Source organism: Corythoichthys intestinalis, chromosome 19 (assembly GCF_030265065.1).
Source record: "Corythoichthys intestinalis isolate RoL2023-P3 chromosome 19, ASM3026506v1, whole genome shotgun sequence".
Lineage (NCBI taxonomy): Eukaryota > Metazoa > Chordata > Actinopteri > Syngnathiformes > Syngnathidae > Corythoichthys > Corythoichthys intestinalis.
This window is the reverse complement of record NC_080413.1, coordinates 35121981-35146440: the sequence shown is the minus strand read 5'-3', so window position 1 is coordinate 35146440 and position 24460 is coordinate 35121981. Positions and strand designations below refer to the sequence as shown.

The 24460-nt window shown below is 37.9% G+C and overlaps 1 protein-coding gene across 1 annotated transcript in view; it reads right to left on the bottom strand.

The window, feature by feature from the left end:
* The window catches only part of opn5 (opsin 5), a 120730-nt gene extending 96476 nt beyond the window's left edge, over positions 1 to 24254 (bottom strand). The window contains exon 1 of the mRNA XM_057823376.1: positions 24011 to 24254. The gene's annotated coding sequence lies outside the window, so the exon portion shown is untranslated. The remainder of the gene's footprint in view (positions 1 to 24010) is intronic.
* Between the last annotated feature and the right edge of the window lie 206 nt (positions 24255 to 24460).

The window sequence follows — 24460 nt, the reverse complement described above, 5'->3', positions numbered from 1 at the left end:
AGTTGGAAGTCCGTATTGCTCAACGACAGCCCCAAAACATCAGTGCTCTAGAGGAGATCTGCGTGGAGGAATGGGCCAAAATACCAGCAACAGTGTGTGAAAAGCTTGTGAAGATTTACAGAAAACGTATACCCTCCGTTATTGCCAACAAAGGGTACAATAACAAAGTATTGAGATGAATTTTTGGTATTGACCAAATACTTATTTTTCACCGTGATTTGCAAATAAATTTTTAAAAAATCAAACAATGTGATTTTCTGGGGTTTTTCCACATTCTGTCTCTCATGGTTGAGGTTTACCCATGTTGACAATTACGGGCCTCTCTAATATTTTCAAGTGGGAGAACTTGCGCAGTTAGTGATTGACTAAATACTTATTTACCCCACTGTATTTCACAAAGACTGTCTTCCCGGATATTTACAACGTAGTCCGCCGAAACATTGCTTCCGACTTGGCTGCTACGAACAACCTCACTTTCACAACAGACAGCTGGACACTGAGAGCTACCTCACGGTTACATGATGAACAGTGAGTGAAAATTTAGAGCGCTGTACTTCAAACTCGTCCTGTTTATGAAAGTCGATTGCTATATGCTGGTGTTGTGCAGTAATGAGCAGACGTGACTTCTGTGGCATTTGTTAACTTTTTTAATGCTAAACACTCGGGCACACACACTACATATCATCAAATAGCAAACTAAATGTGCTACGTTAGTTTCTCCCCAGTCCCATGCCATTGGGTACGTGAGCCCAGAGTGATCATAGGACACGTAGTCCATATACTACATCAATGAATTAAGAACCGCTATGACTGAATGGAAATTAAGCAGGCCAAATCAATCCAAACCAGTGACGATAGATAATGCGGCTAATATTGTTAATTCAGTACGTGACACAGATGGACTCAAACCACAAATAAGATGTTTTGCTCATGTGGTAAACCAAGCTGCTAAGAGAGCTGTAGCAATCAACTGTGTGCCCCGCCTCAATCTACAAACAGTAAAGATTGTTCTCAGCACATTTATACAAAATTTCTTCAGATCAGGAAGTAAGCACATAAATATTATGCACTAAAATGCATGTTAATATGATGGCAATGTTATTTTTGCTTTTTAGCAAAATAAAACAACATAGTAAAAAAAAAAAAAAACACTTGTATTTTTTGTTTCAGAGCATTAAATCTATTGAATCGAATCGAAAATCGTGTTCCTCTTATCAAAAATTGTACTGAACCGTGACTTAGCTGTATCGTTGCATCCCTAGCAGGCACGCCTTTATCGGCCGGCGACCATGGTTTGCGACAAGCCGCCGGTTGTCAGCAGAGTGGCCTTCTCGGTGGACAGGGAGCATTGTCACCCACAAAATGCAAGCCACCTCCTTATTAAAACGTTTGCCATGATCCCAGTATTTGACATAAAACACGTAGCTTACTCACTTAGGCTAGGTTCATACTACAGGTCTTAATGCACAAATCCGATTTTTTTGTCATATCTATTTTTTTGGCATGCCCGTTCAAACTGCCTTTGTCCATTGAGACTATTCAAGTATTACGCATGCGCACTAATTCGCAGTCCGACACGTGCTGCGCAAGAAGACCCGCATGCGCAGAAGTATCAAAACAAATGACCACACACGCTGGCTGTCATCCGTCATTCCAGGGATATCAAATTTTGCTTTTCAAAAAGAGGACACAAATAACAGACATAAATAATCCGCATTAAGGCTTATATTCAAAGTTTATATAGATCGAAACCATGCACGCATTGTCCGAGCATGTCACACTCCCATACGGGCAGTTTGCCCCGACTTTCGGCTGTGTAAGCAATGTTGAAATATTGCTCATATACAGTAGAGCAGAGAGAAAACCAATCATTCTCAGGCTTATCCTCAACCCATTTTTATTTTTTTATGGCATTTGTCAAGCCCGGCCCTTCCCTAAAAGCCGTGTTCAATGCAAGCTAGGCGCTAATAATGCACAGCTGCAACGCTACCGTAGTATCTCTCGCTCTTTGATGACGTAATTGCAGCATGAATTTCGATCTGGGAGACTTGACAGTACAGAGAGCTGGGAAAATGTGGCCCAGGTCGGATTTAAACCACATACAAAAGTGACCCAGATCGGATTTGAAATGGTCCAGTTCTATGCGACATGTCACGTTCAGACTGTCAAGTTAATGCCTCACTCGAGTCGGAAAATCACGAAAAAATCGGATTCATGTGTTAAGACCTTTAGTATGAACATAGCCTTAGTCATCCGTCCAATGGTCTCATGATTGTCTGACTTGTTTTGCCCATTCTTTGCTGTGTCAAGCCCGGCTGGCGTGACGCAAAAAATAAACAAATTCATCTTCAAAATCAGATCAATCTGCAGTCGTTCTGAATACGATAGTAATGGTTGTATTCTGAGATGATTAGTCCGCTGACGTCACATTCGCCTTCTTCCTCAATCGGAGACCGTAGCCGGGAGTTTCTCTTTCGTCGCATGGGATTCAAAAAATTGAATAAATATATCGATCGCTTCCACAATATCCAAACGGTCCATTTCATTCAGGAACATAAAATACCGTGTGTAATATGAAATAAACATGTTTTTTTGCTTCACGGGCACTTTAAGCCACATTTAATTCACATGGTAGACAGTATTCAGCTGTTGATATGTGCCTTTAAGATGTTTGGGCCAGTGATTGATGCAAGGATATTGACTTGAAAGCAGAAAAAGAATTGACAACTGCCAAGCTGGTCTTTTTGTCTCTTATTTTAAAAGGTAGACCATTTTAAATGTTTAAAAAACAAAAACACTTTTTTTTTCCTTTTTCCACTAACATATTCGACTTAATTCCATTGAATTGGCTTTTTGTTCACCGCTAGCCTCCCACGTCATCTTGGTATTTAACGTTCAACACTAAAGCACAAAACCAGCTATCACAAGGAATGAATTCTTATGCTCGACATTCTTCCGTCAAGAAGTATGCTGTTTGACCTTCAGTTACCTAAGATCTCCTTTAACTAAGACATTCATTTTATAAGTGCCAAAATCCAGCAATTCTTTCAAATTACTTTAAGAAATGAGGACACAAGAAAATATCAGATCTGCTCCTTTGCATGTCTTTGACTAAAAATGGCAGATTTCATCCACTCCAGGGAATCAAGTCATGGTCTGTATGAATTTGCATATATATCATAAGACATCTTATCAATGTCATTGGCTAAATGCCAGCAATATAGACTGCTGGTGTTTCTCGGCTTAAGATGAAAATCTGTTCTGTCCTAATTTGTACGTCTCTCAGAACGAGCCAGTAATCGAAAACTGTATTTTTGAAAAAATTAAAACTTCTACACGTTTTCTATTATTTTTGCTTTGTTCCCGCTGTCAACTGTCCCAAACCTCCTTTCGTTGGACAGAAATTCCAATAAGCCTACAATGAAAACAGTATCAATACAAATGATAACATTGATTAGGCCTGTCGCGATAACAAATTTTAGTGAGCCATATACTGTCTCATAAATTGCCGATTTGCGATATTATTATTATTATTATCATTGTCATTTCTTTTTATCATTTCAACCACTAATATAGTGACAATTCATTCACATAAATCACTCATTCAGATGCAATAACTAATTCTTAAATAAAACACAAACTATATTAAAAGTAATAGTTAAAAAAAAAAACACAATGCATAACATGTCATTTGAAAGCGAGCTAAGTGTAGAATATGAAATAGTTGAGAAAGCCAACGCCATTTTTGTTTTCTTCCAATTTGAGCCTATCAAAAGTGCTGATTTGATCCAAAATGACTGTCATCTTGTCCTCCAAATTGCGCATGTTAGCAAATTTGAAGCCAAATTATTCTTTGCTCATCAGATTTTTCATAATGTCATTTTAAAGCTATCCTTAATGTTTAATCTGAAGTATGTGAGGTTAATTCCTGAAATCTTTATTTACATGTTGAACATGACGTGCTTTAATTTTTGAAATTTTCACCGGAAGTACGTTAGCTACACCGCTAACAGTATGCTTTACACTCTGGAAAAAAAAGTGCATTTGTCTTCTCTTTTCGCATACATGCGGTGTCAGTAATAGATTTTTTTTCCGCATTGTTTGCAAATGCTGTATAACAGCAAGTTTTAACATCTTGTCGTGGAAATTGCGCATGTTAGCAAATTTGAAGCCACATTATTCATTGCCCATCAGATTTTTCATGTCATTTTAAAGCTAAAGTATGTGATGTTAACTCAAGAAATCTTTATTTACAGGACTGTCTCAAAAAATTAGAATATTGTGTATTCTAATTTTCTGAGACAGTCCAGTACATCCCAACATGTGGCTGTGCTCAACTCGACTGCACACCGCTTTCTCCCAGTCCAGTAACATCTTCGCTGTGCCGTTAAACATTTATTTATGCTGTATTCATGTTGCATATGTATGTTTATGATGTAACCTGTTTATTTAGCACCTTTAGATAACATTTAGAGTTCCACTGAATGTAAAAGAAAGCTTATTCACCACCATAAAATCTTAGGGAGCAAAAGCTAACATATTTGCAAAAAACAACACAGTCGTGACAGGCAGCTAGGTTTGCCAGGTTGGACAGTTTTCAGCTATCAAGGTTTGTTTATTTTTTAGTGTGCTTTTAGCCTCTGGTTAGATCTGCAGTTTTGTCAGAAAGTCTTTAATTCTGAGCTCATGGACGAGGTTATGAACGTCGTTTTCATTTACAGTGTGATACTGAAAGAGCTTGAAGTATTTCAACGTGTAGAGAATCTAAAGTGTATAAAAAAGTTTCTTAAATGTCTATGTGCCCAAAAAAATCTCTCAGTATTAAACACCCCATAATGTAAGTTTGACTCAAGGAGCAAGGGGTGGCGAGTAAGAAAATACAATGATTGCATATGAGACCTCAGTTCCTTTCACAGATGTTTGTTGGTAATTAATACACCGTAGAATTAAAATTCAGACATACAAAATAAGGAAACACATCTACCGTAATTTTCGCACTATACGGCACCACCCACCAAATGTGACACGAAAACAGCATTTGTTCATAGATAACATGCACCGGACTATAAGTTGCAGTTGTCCTCACTGTATTATTGGATATCTAAACTAAAGATATTAACCAGTAACACTATTTGACAGCGGCATCATACGGCTGTCATAAAACTAAATGAACCACCCTGAAGCTTTGAACCAATTGGCTGGAAGGCTTCATTGATTCAAGAATCTTCATTTGGCCATCACTGCTCCCTTGGGGGAGAAAGTCAACCTCTACTGCCACCTGCTGTCAACACTGTTGTTGTCCAACATGCCTCCTAGCATGCATTGCAGCGCTCCAGATGTAAATAAGAATCAAAATTCATGTTCTGTGCTAATTATTCAGTTACTGTTCCAGTTGTTTCATTAATTGATAGTTATGGTATTTGGTAATGCTTTATTTGACAGTGGCGCTGAAAGACTGTCATTCGACAATCAGAATAATGAGTGAGTGAATGCTTATAAAAGATGTCATTTAGTGTTATCCGGCAACTGATCTCACTTTTGAATGGATGTAAAAGATCAGAGCTACACATACTGGACTGTCTCATAAAATTAGAATACACAATATTCTAATTTTTTGAGACAGTCCTGTGTATATATACAGGACTGTCTCAGGAAATTAGAATACACAATATTCTAAGTCAGGAAATTAGAATACACAATATTCTAAGTCAGGAAATTAGAATATTGTGTATTCTAATTTCCTGAGACAGTCCTGTATATATACACAGGACTGTCTCAAAAAATTAGAATATTGTGTATTCTAATTTTCTGAGACAGTCCAGTAAATGGAGTGAAATAATTTGCCGGATGACACTTAATTACATCTGTCATAAGCATTGAGTAATGCCCATGATAGTGTCATGTCATAATTATGACGGTCCTATGACAGTCTTATGACGGCACTGTCAAATAAAATGTTACCAACTACCATAACTAGCAATTAATGAAACAACTAGAACAGTAACTGAATAAATAATTAGCACTCAACATTTAGATTGTTATTTACATCTCTAGCGCTGCAGTACATGCTAAGAGGCATGTGTTACCTATTAACCCGAATAAGTGAAAAAATAAGCTGCACTGGACTATTAGCCGCAGGATTCAAAATGAAGGAAAAAATTAGCAGCTTATAGTCCGAAAATTACAGTATATCAAACATTGTAAAACGTTAGCATTGCTACATTAAGGTTCATGGAAAAAACATAATGTACTAACCAACTTAGCATCTTATCAACTGATAGCAGTCTACAATGAGGTACAGTCAGGTTGGGCAGTTTTCCGCTATTAAGGTTTGTTTATTTCATACTGTGTTTTAAGCCTCAGGTTAGATCTGCAGTTTTGTCAGAAAGTCTCAAATTTTGAGCTCATGAACGAGGTTATGAAAGCAGTTCACAACCGCTAGAAGGAGCGCGTTCACAATGATAATAATGAGACAGAAATAGGATGTGTTCTATTCACGTTAGACCACGTTAGCCCAAAATATGAACGTGCTCATGAACGATCGTCCATTGAATGCGTTCATGCACAACACTGAAAGTGGGGGTCTCGTTTTTATGGGTGTCTTTCAAGGCATACATTCTGAGGAAGATAATTCCGTACACGGCAAATGAGAACATAATTAGAAAAGGAAAACCATCTGTAAAAGTCTGGATGTTAATCAATATACAGTCAGAGAAGTTGTCTACAAATGGAGAGAGTTTGGCACTGTTGCTTCTCTCCCAAGGAGTGGCCGTCCACATAAGATGATGCCAAGATTTCAGCGCAGAATACTCAGAGAGGTAAAAAAGAACACTAGCATGTCTGCTAAAGACTTACAGAAATCTCTGGCACAGTCTAATATCTCTGTGCACACATCAACTATATGTAAAACTATGGCCACGATTGTGTTCATTGGAGGACTCCACGGAGGAAGCCACTGCTGTATATAAAAAAAAAAAAAACATTGTTGCTTGTGTAATCTTCGCAAAAAGGCACTTGGACACTCCACAGAAGTTTTGGCGAAATATTTTTTAGACTGATGAAACCAAAGTTGAATTGTTTGAGTGATGTTAACACACAACATCACGTGTGAAGTAAAATGGAACATCTTAGCAACATCAACACCTCATCCCCAACGTTAAGGATGGTGGAGGGAGCATCATGATTTGGGGCTGTTTTGCTACCTTAGGGCATGGGGAACTTGCAATCATTAATGGAAGAATGAATTCAAAAGTGTATCAGGATGTTTTGCAGGAAAACCTGAGGCCGTCTGTCGGACAGTTGAAGCTAAAAAGAGGATGGATGCTGCAACAAGACTGATCCAAAAAAACAGAAGTAAATCAACTTCAAAATGGTTGGTTTCAGAAGAACAAAATGCACGTTGTGGAGTGGTCAAGTCAAAGTCCAGACTTGAACCCCATTGAGATGCTGTGGCATGACTTAAAGACAGCGATTCATGCCAGACATCCCCGGAATCTGACTGAACTACAGCAATTTTGTAGAGGAGAATGGGCCAAGATTAGTCCTAATCGATGTGCCAGACTGATCTGCAGCTACAGAAAGCGTCTGTTTGAAGTTCTTGTTGCCAAAAGGGGGAGGGGGGCGTACAAGATATTAAATGTGATGGTTCCCTTACCTATTTTCCCCCTTCTGTCACTGTTTCCACACTATCCTCATCAAAATATGAAAACCTATAAATGTTTGGGCGTTTTTCATTAAAGCAGACACATTTTTTTTTTTGTGTGTGTGTGATTTTGAAAAAGATCAGATCACATTTGAGGGTGATTTTATGCAGAAATGTGAGAAAAGGTTCAGATACTTTTTAATACCACTGTATCAATTCTAGATATGTTAGTGTCCTGGATCTGTTTACTGTCCATTCTTTTGCACTAGTTAATGTTATCACCATTTGACCTCATTGTTTATTTGTGATTTATTATTGTTATTTACGTGTTTATTTGTACATTATTAAAAAATGTAAGTGTTCCAAAATGTTTTCGTGAACTAATAAGTGTCAACAAAAATTTAATTGCTAGATTAGTTGAAAAAAAAAAAAAAAAGTCGACTAATCGTTAAAAAAAAAAGTCTGCTGACTAGTCTGGGAAAAAACAGTAGTTTGGGACAGCCCTAATGTACAGGACTGTCTCAAAAAATTAGAATATTGTGTATTCTAATTTTCTGAGACAGTCCAGTATATCAGGAGAATTTTCCTTTGTTTGCGTCCATGACCAAACATAAGTACTGCTACAACAATTCATCAATTAACTTGAATAATTCGATTAGAAAAAAAAAAGCTTCGAATCAAATTTTACTGCGTCGAGGATTCGTTTAATTAGAGTGACGTTGCAATGGTTTGTTTTGAAAGTGTGGCATTTAGTTTTATTGATTGGGTGGATACACTGCTCTCTAGTGGCAACAGTGAATATGCCATAACATGTCTAACGTGACTGAATCCAGCTGCTCCTTGTTAAGACCAACATATGGTATATTTTTGTTTGAACTAATTATTTAGTATATGAGTACATTTAACGTTTTTTTTGGTGGGTATATGTGTTTGAATGATTTGTTAAGAGCTTTGTAAAAACAAAAAGAAGTTAGCATTTAATAGCATTTAACTCATTTGCTCCCAAATACGTATTTATAGGTCTTTTGCATTTTTTTTGTTTTTTTTGTTGACAATCGGCATCTATAGGTTCCCATGTATCTATGATAGAATGCACAAAGCTCAAAACCCATTTTCAAGTAATAAAACTGGCCACTGGAGGGCAGTAGCGCATTTGGTAAGACCCCCAACCCAATTCAACCAGTACAGCGTAGTTGAGTCCGTGCTGCCTGCCGAGCATAGCCCACGCCGCCGCGCTTGCCTGTCGCGTCCCCCGCACCCTCCAGTGTCCTGCACGGCGCGCACAGCCAAACCAGTTCCTCCCCAGGAACACAAGTTACCCAGGCAAACGAGGCAGTGGTCACCACAAAAGAAAGACTAGAAAAAATCCATCTGTACGAGTCAGGCGGCAACGAGGGGTTTAACCCGCTGTCGCGGCCACCAAGCATCATCTCTCAGTTAGTTATGTGTAAATAAATTGTTACTTTGCTATCAAAAGCTCTATTTGTCTGGTTGTTTATGTTATTTTGTAAAAGGAAAACATTATTCAGATGTTTGGGATGTAACTAAAGCAAAAAATAGCTGTGTTGAAGTCAAAGTTATGTTTGAAATGTATGCGTTTACAAAAAGCTCATTTTCGCCGTTTTTTCATCAGAAATTGGAAAATTGCTCAAACTAAGCTATTTTTCTAATGCTGATTTCTAAAGAATGAAAAAAGATATGAACTTATTTTTTTTCTGCTGAAAGAAGAGAGTCTAGTCTTTCTTTTGGTGGGTTCCATGTTTATACAGCAATAGAACAGAATTTTCTGGTGGCCTTGCAAAATCAGTCAAAATCCAGTAAAACGGCTGGGAGCGAAGGGCTTTGCTCCGGTGAAAATGACTGGGAGTGAATGAGTTAAGGTAGCGGACTTTTGCAATGCAAGTTAGCCAAGTATTCTTTTGTTGTACTTAGATCCTCATTTTTAATACCTTTTGAGGCTAAGCTCAGGTCTTTTAATTTAGTTTTTTTTTATGCATTTATTGCTCTTGTGAAATGAAAGTGCAAGTCTGCATAGTTTGAATAAACACTCAGGAATGTTATGTGTATTGCATTTGATGTTCTTTTGCAAGTGCAATCTGAGGAAGCCAAAATAAATGCTTTTGAAGGCATAGACACTTGTTTCTTTGTTTAAGCGAGCTTTACAAAAAGGTACCGACGAGGATTTGAAATTCAATATGAAGATGAATTTGACACAGTTTCAAGTGGCAAAGTGGATAAAATAATTGCTGTCTGCCATTCTATCTTGACTTTGTCAATAATAGCTTGCAGGAATCATTACAGAGATGAAAGAACGGAACTAGAAGAGTTCTTTTTTTTAACCATTAACTGTAATTGAAAATTTTGAATTATGAACTATGAACTAGAGATTGACCAATATGGGTTTTTCAGGACTGATACTATTAGTAGTTAGAGCAACCGATAACCGAATTTTGGAGCCGATATTCATTTACACTAAAAGTGTAAAAATTGATTCATGCTGAATCACTGAACTTTATCGAAAGGCCAACAGCATTTTCATTGAATAACACAAATTGATAAATTATAGCTAAAAATATGGCGTAGTTCAGTGGTATCGTAATCGTTCCCCAACCCAGAGGTTGTGGATTCGATTCTCCGCTCTGATGACCTCCCCTAAGTATCCTTGAGCAAGATACTAAACCCCACGTTTCTCCTGGTACTGCGTCACCAGTAGGTACTGTAGATGAAGATATAGTGTGAAGCGCTTTGAGGGTCTTAAAAAGGTGGAAAGACGCAATACAAGTGTAACTCCATTTTCCATTACCATTTAACCAATCAGGGGACAGGGTGAATACTAGTGCAAGAGAGACAGGCGCGGCTGCATCTGAGCCGGAATAATGCCTTTCTAAATTGATTTTTTCATATCGGTCAGTCGGATTTAAAAAAAAAAAAAAAAAAAAAGAGGCAGATATCGATTCATCACATTTCCAAATATCGGCGCCAATAATCGGTCTATCTCTCCTATGAACCGAACAGTTCATTTTAAAATTTGAGAACATCATTTTGAACTATATTGTTAAAAATAAATAAAGGGAACACTAACATAACACGTTGTAGATCTGAATGAATGAAATATTTTTATTAAATATTTTGTTCTTTCCATAGTTGACATGCTGCCAATAAAGTCAGACAAAAATTATCCATGAAAATAAAATGTATCAACTCATGGAGGTCCGGATTTGGATTTATACTCAAAATGAAAGTGGAAAAACACACTACAGGCTGATTCAACTTTCATGTAAACAAGTCAAAATGAGGCACAGTAGTGTATTTGGCCTCCAAGTGCCTGATGACCTCCCTACAACACTGCTCCAGATGTTTTCCCGGCAAACGAGCTCTCTGCCCACAACAGGGGAACGAGTCCGACGAACTGTAACTTGCTCGAAGACAATCGACAACCCCGCCACCGCGTGAAATAATCCCGGTCTTGGGTTATTTTTTCACTTCGAAAGCTGAAAATAGACTTTGAAACATCACTCGGTTCAGGTTAGCATGTCGGCTAGCTGTCATGCCTCCTGGTTTGTTTACGCTCTCTGAAGGGGCAGGGAAATGACAAAAGCAGGACTAACTCCGGTGGCATAAAATGTTTGGGAGGTGCAAGAAGTGGACAGTTTTAACCATTATGGAGTAATTTTGCCATTTAATATTTCATATTCCATTTAGCACAAGACTTATTCGTCATGACCATAGCATTTATTTGGCAAATGGGGAAAATACTTCGATAAAAACAATATCCTGTAAAAATATTGGAGTACAGAGACTGAAACAATGACATGTTGCAACTCTCTTCGTCACATTTCCCTCATTCTGAATAATTCCTCCTCAATGGGCTGAATTCTAAATAAGATGAAACCATGACCTTGCCGACATCATCATCCTGCTGGGGACGCTAGAGGCCTATAATGGTAGGTGTGGCTAAACGGCAGATTAAAAGACTAATTTCTCGCCTTGTTCGCTTTGCCAAATTGTTGTATATAGTCAAATCGTCTCAAAATATTATTCTAATTAACACAATGCTATTTAAGACTTTTTTTATCCAGTCGTATGCACTTTAAGCTTCATGTCAAAAATTCTAAACTTTCCCTTATAAGTATAACACTATTTACCATTTACCATTTAAATTGTTTTATACTCAATTACATGCAATGCCATTTTTTTTAGCCACCAGGGGGCCACTGCCCCCCCTAAATCTCCGCCTATGATTTTGGGTTACTGAAAAGGAAGTGATTCTAGAATGTCCCCAAATGAATCGGCAGTGAGTCGGAATCAATCTGTAAATGCCCTCAAATGAACAGGAAGTGACCTGTAAATGCACACAAAAGACTGACTGTGACGTCCAATCCAGTCAAAATGAATTGGATGTCTAGCGCCAATGAGCTAACACTATTCTAATGGAAGATTTTGGGAGCAACCCTGGCATTAAACGCATCTTCTGAAAACTTAATCCCTACTGCAATTTTCAATGAAATTGAAGACAATTTAAGACCTTGATCATCCTGATTTTAAATTTAAGACATTTTAAGACCTCTTAAGGACACACAGGAACCCTGAATAAATCCACCCAGTAACTATGAAAAAACTTCCATTAGTGTCAGAGATAGACATGTAACGATAATTATTATATCAACTTTGACGTCCAATATAAAAAATGGATACGATAGTTATAAAAAGGTGCAATAAATTACATGTGTCATAGACATACATTACACTGCCTTGTCGTGTCTTTGCCGACAAGCTGTCCACAAGAGCCAGGAATTATACATAGACTGTGTCTAGTATACCAGTATGCAATACTGCATATTTTAGCATTGATCTGATCGAAGTGACTGCAGGTCCGAGAAGCAGAAACTATTTAATATTCATTCAACTGCAATTGCTAAATCTCCCCTTTCATGACCTTCAAAGTGTTTCTGTGATGATTAATTTTCATGGTGTAATATCACGCCAGCAGGAAAAAAGAAATCAGCAACACGATCATTTATCACAATTGTTTCTCAGAAAACCTATCGTATTAAATAAATTATCGTGACAAGCCTAGTTAGAGAGAGTGCATGAATGAACAAAGGGTTCACTCTTATGCAATAAAACAGCTGCATCCCGTGATTTGCCTTGAAATCAAGAGTGATAAGCACGACCTAACCACCCCTTCCTCCTCCCGCTTAAACCATGCGTTCAATTCAATGATGATTGACTGTAAATGTGCTGTGACACAACTTGCTTTTGTGTAGTCAGCAGTACGTAATTACATAAAATTAATAGACGGGTTCAAAGGTTCTAAGGAATAAAGACCAAACAAAAACAACATGTAGAAAACAAATTTGGCACTCAAATGTCGTTTCAATCAACTCTCATGGAACTCGACCATTTCAGTTATTTCACCCAAAACACTGCTCCTATATGGAAATGTTATATATAAAATGTATAAAGTTCATACATGTTTTATATTGAACTTGTATGTAAAGCATGTGACATTCAAACCACATATCCTTAGTAAATTTGTACAAAATGAAACATGTATATTTTGGGAACTTAACAATATATGTCAGGAATTGCACATACAATATTCTTATTAGATACGTGTAAAATTAAAAATATACAGAGGGGAGAACAAGTATTTGATACACGACCGATTTTGCTGGTTTTCCCACTTGCAAAGCATGTAGAGGTCTGTAATTTGTATAATAAGTTCTCTTCAACTGTGAGGGACAGAGTCTAATACAAAAAAAACAGAAACTCACCTTGTATGATTTTTAAATAATAAATTTGCATTTAATTGCATGAAATAAGTATTTGATACATCACAAAAATTGAACTTAGTATTTGGTACAGAAACCTTTGTTTAATATTACAGATAACCAAACGTTTCCTGTAGTCCTTGACAAGGTTTGCACACACTGCAGCAGGGATTTTGGCCCACTCCTCCATGCAGATCTTCTCCAGAGCCTTCAGGTTTCGGGGCTGCTGCAGGGCAACACTGACTTTCAGCTCCCTCCATAGATTTTCTATTGGGTTCAGATCTAGTGACTGGCTAGGCCACTCCAGGACCTTAAGATGCTTCTTGCGGAGCCACTCTTTAGTTGCCTTGGCTGAGGCTTTGGGTCGTTGTCATGCTGGAAGACCCAGCCACGACCCATCTTCAGGGCTCTCACTGAAGGAAGGAGGTTGTCAGCCAAGATCTGGCGATACATAGCCCCATCCATCCTCCCCTCAATACGGTGCAGTCGTCCTGTACCCTCGGCAGAGAAGCAGCCCCAAAAAATGATGTTTCCTCGTCCATGTTTCACGGTTGGGATGGTGTTCTTGGGGTTGTACTCATCCTTCTTTTTCCTCCAAACACGACGAGCCGAGTTTAGACCAAAAAGTTCAATTTTGGTCTCATCCGACCACATGACCTTCTCCCATTGCGCCTCTGGATCATCCAGATGGTCAGTGGCAAACTTCAGACGTGTCTGGACATGCACTGGCTTCAGCAGCGGGACCTTGCGTGCGCTGTAGGATTTTAATCCATGACGGCGTAATGTGTTTCTGATGGGTTTCTTCGAGACTGTGGTTCCAGCTCTCTTCAGGTCATTGACCAGGTCCTGCCGTGTAGTTCTGGGCTGATCCCTCACCTTCCTCATGATCAGTGATGCCCCACGAGGTGAGATCTTGCATGCAGCCCCAGAACGAGGCAGATTGACCGTCAACTTGAACTTCTTCCATTTTCTAATAATCCCTCCAACAGTTGTTACCTTCTCACCAAGCTGCTTTCTTATTTTCCTGTAGCCCATCCCAGCCTTGTGCAGGTCTATTATTTTATCACTGATGTCCTTACACAGCTCTTTGGTCTTGGCCATTGTGGAGAGGTTGGAGTTTGTTTGTTTGAGCATGTGAACAGGTGTCTTTTGTACAGGTAACAGTTACTTCCGGTAATGAGTGGAGAACAGGAAGGGTTCTTAAAACAGAACTGAGAGCCGAAATATTTACTAGTTGGTAATGTATCAAATACTTATTTCATGCAGTTAAATGCAAATTTATTATTTAAAAATTATACAATGTGATTTTCTGGATTTTTGTATTAGATTCCGTCCCTCACAGTTGAAGAGAATTTATGATACAAATTACAGACCTCTACATGGCTTGCAAGTGGGAAAACAGGCAAAATCGGCATTGTATCAAATAGTTGTTCTCCCCACTGTATGTTTTAGAAAAATATCACTGAAACTAACAACTTGCAAGTATCGTTGAAAACATGAAAGGCGCAGTGGCACATACATAATACAATGAAAAAAAAAAACATACCGTATTTTCAGCAATATATGACGCATCGGAATACAAGGTGCATCTTCAATGAATGGCCTATTTTAAAACCGTTTCCATATAGAGGGCGCACCGCATTACATGGCGCAGCAGTAGTAGTAGTGGTTGGGGTTGTGTACAGTGGGGCAAATAACTATTAAGTCAACCCTAATTGTGCAAGTTCTCCCACTTGAAAATATTAGAGAAGTCTGTAATTGTCAACATGGTTAAACTTCAACCATGAGAGTCAGAATGTGGGGGGGAAAAAATCACATTGTTTGATTTTTAAATAATCTATTTGCAAATCATGGTGGAAAATAAGGATTTGGTCAATACCAAAAGTTCATCTCAATACTTTGTTATGTACCCTTTGTTGGGCAACACGGACTTTCAACTCCCTCCGTAGATTTTCGATGGTGTTGAGACCTGGAGACAGGCTAGGCAACTCCAGGACCTTGAAATGCTGCTTACGAAGCCACTCCTTTGTTGGCCTGGATGTGTGTTTGGGATCATTGTCATGCTGAAAGACCCAGCCACGTCTCATCTTCAATGTCCTTGCAGATGGAAGGATATTTTCACTCAAAATCTCTCGATACATGGCCCCATTCATTCTTTCGTTTACACAGATCAGTCGTCCTCGTTCCTTTGCAGAAAAACAGCCCCAGAACATGATGTTTCCACCCCCATGCTTCACAGTGGGTATGGTGTTCTTCGGATGCAATTCTCTATTCTTTCTCCTCCAAACACGAGAACCTGTGTTTCTACCAAAAAGTTCTATTTTGGTTTCATCTGACCATAACACATTCTCCCAGTCCTCTTCTGAATCATCCAAAAACTCTCTAGCGAACCGCAGACGGGCCTGGACGTGTACTGGCTACAGCTGGGGGACACGTCTGGCAGTACAGGATTTGAGTCCCTGGCGGCGCATCGTGTTACTGATAGTAGCCTTTGTTACTGTGGTCCCAGCTCTCTGTAGGTCATTCACTAGGTCCCCCCGTGTGTGATTCTTGCTCCCCGTTCTTGTTATCATTTTGACGCCACGGGGTGAGGGGAGGAGTTGAAAGTCCGCGTTGCCCAACGACAGCCCCAAAGCATCACTGCTCTAGAGTAGATCTGCATGGAGGAATGGGCCAAAATACCAGCAACAGTTTGTGAAAAGCTTGGGAAGAGTTACAGAAAACGTTTGGCCTCCGTTATTACCAACAAAGGGTACATAACAAAGTATTGAGATGAACTTTTGGTATAGACCAAATACTTATTTTCCACCATGATTTGCAAATAAATTATTTGAAAATCAAAAAATGAGATTTTCTGGGGGGTTTTTTACACATTCCGTCTCTCATGGTTGAGGTTTACCCATGTTGTCAATTACAGGCCTCTCTAATATTTTCAAGTGGGAGAACTGCACAATTAGGGGTTGACTAAATACTTATTTTCCCCACTGTATATCCATACATGCATGTATTTATTTATATACACTGCTGGCAAAAAGTATTGGCACCCCTGCAATTCTGTCAGATAATGCTCAATTTCATTTCATTTCATTTTCATGCTTTATAAGTTATTTTTAATGTTAATGTCTTTAATGAGAAATGAGCACTTTTTGTTATCCTTTTGAAGTTGCATTTGGTTTGGTCAGTCATTTTCAAAGAGCCAAAAATGGCAAAAAGGGAGTGCCAAACCTCATCATTTGATTTCGATGGGTAAAGTTTCATCCAATCATCTCCCAGAAGTGGCAGTAGCAACTAAATTCAATTTATTGGTTTAGAGACGCGAACACGTCATGTCCTTCAGCAGCATGCTTAGGTCTGTATGGGTTAAACTCGATGTGACGCGGGCCATCAGTGGAAAGCAACTTGCAAATATATTTCATTTTCTTTCATTTAACAATTTATATATTTCTTTGATACCTCCAAATAAAAAAATCCAAAATAAAAAGCGTACTTGTTGACTGTGAGCCAGTAGTTTTGCTTCTCGCCGTGTTTTGATGACATCATCACAATAGGACTAAGGTTCTTCACACTTTTTCGTGGTAAACTTTCAATCTTTTGACCAAAAACCAAAAATGCAATATTAACAATTTTCAGCCGAAAGTTGTCGGCGCCAAATTTTTGGTCACACAGCAACAACAGAATAGAAAGCGTTCGGATAACATGCCAGCAGACTGCAAAACTCTCAAAACATTCTGGGTGTGACATCATCTTCTGTTTAGAGATTTTTTTACTGGGCACGGCAAAAGCAGCTGAAATAGGAATACAATCGCTAGCAAAAAGTGTGGAATCACCAGTCTCGGACAAGCACTCACTCGGACATGTTATCATGTAGAACAATCTCAGATAAAAAGCTTGAAAAAAATAATGAATTAGTCCAAAAGCGTAACTCATTAGCATTCAGAAAAGATTGAATAAAAAACATTGTGGTGGTCAGTAAATGTTAATTTTATAGAGCAAGTGCAGGGAAATATATTTGGAATAACTCCATTCTGAGGGAAAAAAAAATATAGAATCATGAGAAAAGAAACAAAGAAATAACAATCAAAACACATCTCTAGTACCATATTGGCCCGAATATTTGATACTCTGATTATAAGACAACCCCCTCTTTTTCATGACTCAAGTTTGAAAAAAATACTTTTTGAAGACCAAATTAGTTTTACACAAAAAATAATTACAGTATATCTGAAACAAATGATTATAACAATATATTTGAGAGAAAAAGCATGTTATTTTGCCTCATTCAAATCTTAATATCTGAACATTTAAATATGTAAACTAAAGTGCAATCACATTTGTAAATGAATGGCTTCTGGTTTTTGAAAACCAATCTATTGTGATAAAACAACAAAATTGCAATAACTGCATTAACCATAGGGGGTCGCTTTGGCCTAGGGGTTCAGCATTCGCTTCAATGATATCTGGCGCCATCTAGCGTTGTGAATGGGTATAATGTCTAGACCCCGAATATAAGACGACCCCCACTTTTTCTGTCTTATTTCAATGCAAAAAAGATACTGTCCTATATTCGGGCCAATACGGTATTTAGTAGCACCACCTCTGGCTTTTATGACAGCTTACAGTCTCAGAGGCATGGACTTGATGAGTATTCTTCCTCAATTTGGTGCCAACTCTCTTTGATCGCAGTTGCCAGATCATCCTTGCAGGTCGGAGCCTTGCTCTGGACCATTTTTTTGAATTTCCACCACAGGTTATTAATACGGTTGAGATCTGGGCTAGTTGCAGGTCATGACATTGACTGGATGAGTCATTCTCCAAGGAATGCTTTAACAGTTTTAGCTCTGTGGCATGATGCATTGTCATCTTGGAAAATGACAAACATATTTTCAATTGAAGGGATAGAAAGATGTCAAAAATGTCAATGTAAACTTGAGCATTTATTGAAGACAGCCATCTCCCCAGTGCCTTTGCCTGACATACAACCCCATATCACCAAGGACTGAGGGAATGTCTTCTTCGGGCAGTCATCTTTGTAAATCTCACTGGAACAGCACCAAACAAAAGCTCCAGCATTATCACCTTGTCAAGAGTCAAGAATCTGTATTGCACAAGGTGTAAAGAGCCAAGAATCTGCATTGGACAAGGTGTAAAGAGTCAAGAATCTGCATTGGACAAGGTGATGATGCTGGAACTTTTGTTTGGTGCTGATACAGCCACTGTTATAGTCTGCAAATAGCCCAGATCTCAACCGTATTGATAACCTGTGGTGGAAATTGAAAAAAAAATGGTCCATAGCAAGGCACCGACCTGCAAGGATGATCTGGCAACTGCACTCAAAGAGAATGGCACCAAAATGATGAAGAATACTCATCAAGTCCATGCCTCAGAGACTGCAGGCTGTCATGCAGTCTCTGAGGCATAGGTGGTGCTACTAAATACTAGAGATGTGTTTTGATTGATATTTCTTTGTTTGTTTCTTATGATTCCATATTTTTTTTCTCAGAATGGAGTGATTCCATATATATTTCCCTGCACTTGCTCTACAAAAGTAAAATTTACTGACCAGCACAATGTTTTTTATTCATTTATTTTAGTGTTTCTGAATGCTAAAGAGTTGCACTTTTGATCTAATTCATTATTTTTTCGAGCTTTTTATCTGAGTTTGATCGACATGATAAAATGTCTGAGTGAGTGCTTGTCTGAGACTGGTGATTCCATACATTTCGCTAAGGGTTGTACTTTCATAATTAAGTTTTTCCTGTCACTTTTTTTGATAGATTTGTGTCAAAAATATGGACTGCTATCATTTTTAAGCCACTTATTGCAGTTTTCATAGCACCCAGAATTGCAATTGACCATAAGTGGATTGTAACGATTTGTTGGATCCGATGCAAGGCTGCAAGAACAATTCTAATAAAATCGATTAATGAAATTGTTTCATACGAATTTCATAATTGATTTTTGCCAGCAGCTATTAGCAGTTCTGTTTGTGTACTTGTTTGTGTGTAATGTCAGGCTGTACGCTCGTGCCAGTGATTAGAGCAAGAGAGAGAGAGAGTTCACTGCTACACTCAGGTCAGGTTGATGAATACATAATATGACAAAGAGACTTAGATTGTCTTTTGTTTTGTTAGATGCAGTGTGCCTCCGTCAGAGGTGAGTAAATAACGCCGATTGTATTGTTTGTATTCTTTGTTGATGAGACGTTACTACTTAGCATGGGGCGCTAAGCTAGTTAGCAATTATGCTCATCAGTGTCTCATGTGTGCATTTGTATTATGTTTTGGAGAAGCATATTAGCACTTGAGTTATTGTTAGCTAGTAAATGGGTCTCATTTCTTTTTCTAAAGAAACCATACACATAAGCCTATTCATAGAACAGCTTAGCGTCTCATTTCAACACAAACTCCCATTCAAACTAAAATTGTTATACAAGAGCTTTGAAATTGGATTTTGATTGTTTTTATGAACAACTGTTTGAAAAAGAAAACTGATTTATTACAGTCTGCCTCCACGTTATTTGATTTTGTTGTTTAGTTTGCTCAATAAAAATAAATGAGTCATTAACACAATTTATATCAGAACTTTGCTAACAGGAAAACCAATGTCAATCGGCATTTTTTTTATTTTTATTTGAATGAACAGGGCTTTTGTCTGATTTGTTTATTGGGAAATCATTTTTATGTTTAATACTCAGAGCCTCAAATCAAAAACTTGAATAAGTTGCATGTACTTAAAACAGTACAGCTGTAGACTACAATTAAGTCCGGAAGCTGTAACGAAATATTTTTTGGAAAGGAAATAGTCATCCATTTTGTCTTCATTGTTATTTACAACATGCCTAAAACAATTTAAACAAGTTAAATTGTGAAGGTAATTTAAAAAAGTGGCATTTATCCAATGAATCGATCGTTTAAGTAATCGTCTGATTAATCGATTCTAAAAACAATCTTTTTGTTGCAGCACTAATCCGATGATGACCATTGCTTATGAAATAAAGTAATGATGAATAAAATAGTGAATAAACTGCTGTACCGTAAAGTGTAAAATGCCTTGTATTTAATTTACTGTGGTATGAAAAAGTGTCTGAGCCTTTTGGAATTTCTCACATTTCTACATAAAATCACCATCAAATGTGATCTAAAGTTTGTCAAAATCACACAGATGAAAAAAACAGTGTCTGCTCTAACTAAAACCGCCCAAACATTCATATTTTAATGAGGATAGTATGCAAACAATGACAGATTGGGGAAAAATAAGTAAGTGAACCAACACATTTAATATTTTGTGCGCCCCCCTCCCCTCTTTGGCAGACATAACTTCAACCAGACGCTTCCTGTCGCTGCAGATATGTCTGGCACATCAATCAGGACATATCTTTGCCCGTTGTTCTCTACAAAATTGCTGTAGTTCAGTCGGAATCATGGGATGTCTGGCATGAATCGCTGTTTTTAGTGCATGCCACAGCATCTCAATAGGGTTCAAGTCTAGACTTTGACTTGGCCACTCCAGAACATGTATTTTGTTCTTCTGAAACCATTCTGAAGTTGATTTACTTCTGTGTTTTGGATCATTGTCTTATTGCTGCATCCATCCTCTTTTTAGATTTTTAGCTTTCTAACAGACAGCCTCAGGTTTTCCTGCAAAATTTCCTGATAAACTTTTGAATTTATTCTTCCATTAATGACTGCAAGTTGTCCAGGCCCTGAGGCAGCAAAAATCATGATGCTCCCTCCACCATGCTTCACGATGGGGATGAGGGGTTTATGTTGGTGAGCTGTTCCATTTTTCATCCTCACATGACATTCTGCGTTACTCCCAAACAATTCAACTTTGGTTTCATCAGTCCACAAAATAGCTTGCCAAAACTTCTGTGGAGTGTCAAAGTGCCTTTTTGCGAACATTAAACGAGCAACAATGTTTTTATAGACAGCAGTGGCTTCCTCCGTGGAGTCCACCATTGAACACCATTCTTGGCCATAGTTTTACATATACTGGACTGTCTCAGAAAATTAGAATACAGAATATTCTAATTTTTTGAGACAGTCTGACTGTCTCAGGAAATTAGAATATTGTGTATTCTAATTTCCTGAGACAGTCCTGTATATATACACAGGACTGTCTCAAAAAATTAGAATATTGTGTATTCTAATTTTCTGAGACAGTCCAGTAGTTGATGTGTGCACAGAGATATTGGACTGTGCCAGTGATTTCTATAAGTCTTTAGCAGATACCCGAGGTTTTTTTTGTTTTTTTACCTCTTTGAGTATTCTGCGCTGAACTCTTGGCGTTATTTTTAGTGACGGCCACTCTTTGGGAGAGAAGCAACAGTTCCAAACTCTCTCCATATCTAGACAACTTCTCTGACTGTCGATTGATGAATATCCAGGCTTTTAATAGAAGGCTTTGTATCCTTTCCCAGCTTTATACAAATCAACAATCCTTGATCACAGGTCATCAGACAGCTCTTTTGACCGAGCCATGATGCACATAAGACAATGCTTCTAATCAAGACATTTATTACCAGGTGTATGTTTTATAGTGTTCAGGGCGGCTTTAAACCACTCACTGGTGATTGGGCACACACCTGACCTAAAATGTTTGGTAAAAATTGGTTTCAATTGCTCTTTTTACTTACTTACTACTTAGGGTTTACTTACTTATTTTCCCCTTTCTGTCATTGTTTGTGTGCTATCCTCATTAAAATATGAAAACCTATAAATGTTTGGGTGGTTTTAGTTGAGGCAGACACTGTATTTTCATCTGTGTGATTTTGACGAAGATCAGATCACATTTGATGGTGATTTTATGCAGAAATGTGGGAAATTCCAAAAGGTTCAGGTACTTTTTGACATATTCCACTTATACTACACGTACAGCTGGTATTCGTGCTTCTTTGCCAATTAAATGCAGGGGACCCAAAAAGAACACGTCAGTAAACACTCCCCCATTGTAGTAACTATAGTGAACTTTGGATAAAATTCACAGTAACCCAGCTGAGATGTTGCATTCCATCCTTTCTTCAACGGCATGTTTTAAGGTATAAATTACGATGAATAAATATTTTTCTTCCATCACTCTTAGTTTTATTGGATTGTTAGTTCCTGTTTGTTTGTGTCACCCTGTATAATTACTAAAATGTGGAAAAAAGAGCTTATTTGCTCATCTCAATAAAATACTTATCCCATTATTCGTTCCTCATACGTTTAATAGCTTTTTGGAAGTGTCTTTGGGGCCTAAATGATCAACTTCCCGTAGTGCTGCACTAAAAAAAAAAAAAAGCCTTCTATAAAAATGATTGCTGATGGCGACGAGAGAACACTAATACAATCAAATGAGACTTGGGTGTGAGGACGAAACTGCAGAAAAGCATGTAGAGCTGAGCATGGCTGTTTGCATAACATACTCATAACTGAGTTCCCCTATTGCAGTAAAGTATAGACGAGCCCTCAACAAGTCTCCTTCACAATTTCTGCATGTTTGCTAAAACTGAATGGCAAGGGGTGTTCAGTACAACACCTTTTGCTCTTTATCAGCTCATATAATACAAGAAATGAGGAAAAGCGGCATATGCATAGATGGATTTACGCATGATTAAATCCACAGTATTTTCAAAAAGAAACACAACAATTTATGCCTAGACAGTCAAAATAAAGCAATCATAGCAGAAATCATATTTTGATCTAATGCAATGCTCCAATCTAGACATAGACTATTGAATGTACTGTATCAACTTATTCTGTGGTCACTCATTGTTGCTTTCGTGTCAGCCGTGACAGTTGTTGCATTAGTCATTGCTGTTCATGAATCATGTACTGTACATGTTCAGGAGTGATTAGAGTGGTCATTTGAGCAATTAACAAGCAGAAAAGTAGGTATTTATGGACTTGAGCTTTCCAATGAAAACAAAAATAGTCTATTGTTAGAGGAGCGAGGTCAAATACAAATGGGACTTAACAGTTTGTAAGATTTTGTGTTATAGATCACCACAAAAAGTGTCTAGACATTCACGTTGGTTAAGATATGCAACGATGAGCATTTATCATTATTTTATTTGCACGACTGAATTAAGACAAATTTCAGTGTTCAACTAAATCACAAATTAATAATACTGATAAATTAATAGAACTGATTATTTCAATTGAATTGAGCATTCCTTTAGCGTGTTCGTGTATGTGTGTATTTGTTATTGATGTAGGTTGCATGTATAACTGGTATGAATGTTTTTTTTTTTTTTAATTGAACACAAAAGGTATTTATGTTTTTGATATCTTGTGTTGCGTTGTTGTGATTTGGATATTGAGTCTGTTAAATAAAAATCTATCTATCTATTCAATACAGACATCAATATTAAAGATGATCAAACCTTTTCTATTCAAGGCTGAATTTCTACCTTGTTGGATTATAGCCTTTAAGTGAACATGTGTGTATATTCTTACCATAAACAGAACTGAGAGGGAAATGATGTCACGTGAACAGACAACAACAACAACAAAAAGCGTCATTTATCAGCACTGTTAGTAACATGCTGCTTAAACCCATCAAGAAGACATTGAGGCATTTGATAAATGTATATTTAAGTCAATGCTCAGCTCACCTTTGGGCGATCGGTCATTAGTCACCCCGGGTTAGAGTAAAAGCTCTAGAAACAAAATAATTGTTACTCTTTAGGGAAAATGCTCCGAAAGAAAAAATAATTAAAAAAGCGCCAGTTTCTTGGTTTTAAGCAAACAAACAAAAAACAAAATAGTCCCGTGATGCCGCTGGTGTTTCTTGCCGAACTGTACTGTAATCGCTGCCAGCCGGCAGCTTCAACTCTTCACGGACTCTCAGCGCGCTGTCATATCAACTGCCAAGTTACTGGGTGGGAACTAAACTGCTTCCGGTTATTTTTTTCCAATGTAAAACTAGTTGGAAAAAATGCACACGTCTTCCGGTTGGTCCATTTATTTATTTATTTGTTTATTCGTCGGTCCGTTTGTGGCAATGGCGTAAGTTTGGTCTTAACAATGGTAGGGACGATATAACAGCGTAACCTGAATAACCA